We start from the raw sequence: 3,667 nt of genomic DNA on the forward strand, positions 1-3,667 counted from the left end.
AAACATCAGTCAAGGATAGATCCCACATCGCATTCAGAGTCCCGTGAGATGTAATGCAAATAAACCCTTCTTGCTTCTGTGAAGGAAAAATATTCTTTTGAATTTCGAGCTTTTAAGAACGAGATAAAAAAGGCTTGTTTGGATGCTAACAAGAAAACACTAAGATGGAAGCCATTTTGGAATAAGGTTTATGAGAAGGGATGCGTGTAAGAATTGAAATTTTATTCTGGAAGACACACAAGGGAAGACTGCCTATGTTATGTACGATAACTTTGCTATTGCAAGCGAGAAATCAAAGTATCAGCTGAGTCTTGGAACTTACTCGGGTGAGCACTCTTTTAAAGCAAACGCGTCCCTCCTCGTCCTGAGGGTCCCTTCCCCTCCTCTTTCGAGAACGGAGGAGAAGCGACTGTGCGAATGAGGTTAAAACAACACAGCGCTAGTGTCTTCACATCAGTAGTCAATAAAAATGTGAACCGTTTGAGAGCCCCGCTAAGACACTTTTCAGGATCCGAGCATTCACGATAATGGGTTTCTGTGGTTGTTGATCTTCTTGGAACTGAATGTAAAATGTAATTAACAGTAATTTATTTTAACACGTTCCGCAAAATGAGTAATGGCTCGGTAAACGGCAGCCTCCCACGCAGTCGTTTTTAGGGGACTCGAGGAGGAGGTAATACTAGTCCCCTAAAAACGGCTGCGTGGGAGGCTAGGTAAAGGGATCACTTTAGTTGAATTTTAGGAAATTGTAAGTGAGGTATAGGATTGCTTAAACCTCGAGCAGATAATAAAGGCCACTCTGAAAACTTCTAAGATTATGACGTGTAACGAGAATGGTTCATTGAAGAGGGTCTGCATGAGGGGGGTGGAGGGGGAAAGAGAGGTAAAATATCAGTTATCATGATTGAAAGATAAGTCATTTCGCAGCTATCAATGACCCAAATAATTACGGATCTCAATTAACTTTTACTTTGTGCATGTTTTTGCTGTTTTGTGTCGTATCAATGGTGTCCCTCCGAAATTAGCCGGACAGTTCTGCATGTATAACTTAACCTGTTGTACGTCCGCTGGCCGCTCCATTGCCGGATTAGCTTTGCTAATGGCAATTTTGCTAATTAAAGATTAAAGATTAAAGATCATCCGAAGCTCCAAGTCATCTTCGATTGCAACAGTATCCTCCAGGCATTAGCTATACAAGTTATTGCCAAGTTCAGAGTTTGTAAGTAAAATTCACACTATATTCTGGCAAAGTTTAGACATCTCAACTGAAAGTTTTCAGTTGGCGTTTCCGACTCAGTATTAGTTTAAAAATCTGCCATTTCCTCAGTTGACAGTTAAAATTTTGGTCAATTCCCACCATCCATACATACATTGGAATTATGTTCAAATATCAAGACGAGAAGATCAGGCTGAAGATAGCTGTTGCCGTTAGAAGATAAAGTACGTACAAGGGCCTGGGTAGGCCACTATTTCGCTCCGTCGGCCATTGTTAAGATATGAGCTGAAAACAATGCTTGCTGAAATCAAGTCGATTGCCAATAACCGCCCCATAACTGTTGTTATGCTGTTTTGAAATCCTGCAGATTTCACAGCCTTGATACCGGATCACTTCTTGTTGCAGAGAGCTACGCAACTTCCGCCTGGAGTATTTGTGAGCGGGGATAAGTTTTCCCGCAGGCAATGGAGGAAGGTCCAGTTCCTTGTGGATCACTATTGGAAGCGCTGGATACTAGAGCATTGGCCGGCTCTTCAAAGAAGACCAAAATGGGTCAAATCAAGAAGAAATGTGCAGCCTGGCGACTCGGTAATTATTGAAGAGGATAGCGTTGTTCGTAAAAGATGGGCACTTGGTCATGTGTTGGAAGTGTTCACCGAACAAGATGGAGGTGTGCGTTCGGGCAGAATCAAGACAGCTAGCGGAGTTTTTCACCACCCGTTACAAAGATATGCCATCTGCAAGAAGCTAATGGTGAGCAGGGGAGCAGGGATAGCGCGGTGGTGAGAGTAGTCGCCTCCCACCAATGTGGCCCGGGTTCGATTCCCGGACTCGGCGTCATATGTGAGTCTAGTTTGTTGTTGGTTCCCGTCCTTGCTCCGAGAGGTTTGTCTCCGGGTTCTCAAGCTTTCCCCTCTCCTCGAAAAGCAACATTTCGAAATTCCAATTCGATCTGGAATCTGAGGCCCACAGGTTTGTCAGTCGTAACAGTTAATTAATTTATTTATTTATTTATTGACTTTGTTGAGTTAAAGACACTTAAATTAAATTAAACAAACGAAATGCGTAATTACAGCTTGTGCAAATGTAAACCCCAACTAAAAATGGCCTGCAAGACCAATCATCAATAAGTTGTTGAAATATGCAAAAAAACTTTGCATGTGCCTTCCCATTTTCGATTCTGTCTCCATAAGGGATGAACCATTCTATTTTTGAGGGGGGGGGGGGGGGGTTGGGCAATTACCAAAAAAGATTCCTGCACAGAAAAAGTAGAGAAATAAAATTATGCACAGTGTGCCAAGGGAAAAAATAGGGCAAGCCTTTCTACTCGAAGGATCCTGTTAGACCAAATGAAAAGCTAATCTCTAATTTTTGTCATAATTTAATTTCAACAGACAAAAATGCTGTAACTACTGGTATAATAACTCACCTATTTGTGTTTCATATCATAAATACATCATTTCCATCTATGTCTTGTATTAAAACATAAATTTGAACCTTTTAACTGAATCTGGTATAATTTAAAATGCATGTCATAAAATATCACTTTCCATCTCTTGTACTAAAATATAATTTTCAGCTATCTTCAACATATCTGATATCTCAGGCCCTCAGGAAAGGAGGGTGCGACCGAACTCCCCCCACAGGCTGCGAAGGTCCACTTTTTAGTTGATCAACGATTCAAAAAAAGTGAATTTTAAAAAAATGTAGATAGTATAGTTCCGTTCTGATTCACTGTTAGTGTAGTAAAAATGAAATAAATAAGCAAAGAAAATATATACTGTCGATTGCATCTACCCGTGAATGCACTGGCGCACAAAGCATGTTTTCAAATGACGTCAAACATCCAAGTTTATCTAACACACATTGATCTGTTTGCTAAGAAGTACCCAAGGAGGCTTGAGATCATGATGATCAGCACTGCTTGAGGTACATGTATTATTTTCTGTTCCATACTTACATAGGCATGCCTCATAAAATGCTCATTTTAGGTAATACGAAGACTAAAAACCGATGGAAAAAAATTCGTGCACAACCTTAAGGTGCTAACAAAAATTCTTGCACAGCCCAATGGCGAAAACAAAAATCTTAACAAGACAAAATTGCCCAACCCCCCCTCCCCCCTCCCCAACTCAAAAATAAAATGGTCCATCCCTAAGAAAGTGAAATAAGCAATATCATCACGATCACTCCCGATTCAATTGGTAAGAAACTCAACGGTTTGCAAAACGTTTTAGTCAATGACATCATATATGGCTGCACTAACTAAAACCGACTTCGAGCTTTGTGCTATTCTTCAGTTGAGGCAGCGGTTGATAAAGAAAACTCAGATATTTCGTCTCGGAGATGCAAAAAGGGTAAGAATAATTAAGTTTCTTCGTAAATGTAGTATTTTCAATAGCGTAACGCGTGGAGAAAACACGTTAATTTTTCGACGAAAAAAAGATGAAA

The sequence above is a fragment of the Pavona decussata genome, unplaced genomic scaffold, assembly GCF_977016875.1.
Source record: "Pavona decussata unplaced genomic scaffold, jaPavDecu1.1 SCAFFOLD_114, whole genome shotgun sequence".
Taxonomy (NCBI): Eukaryota; Metazoa; Cnidaria; class Anthozoa; order Scleractinia; family Agariciidae; genus Pavona; species Pavona decussata.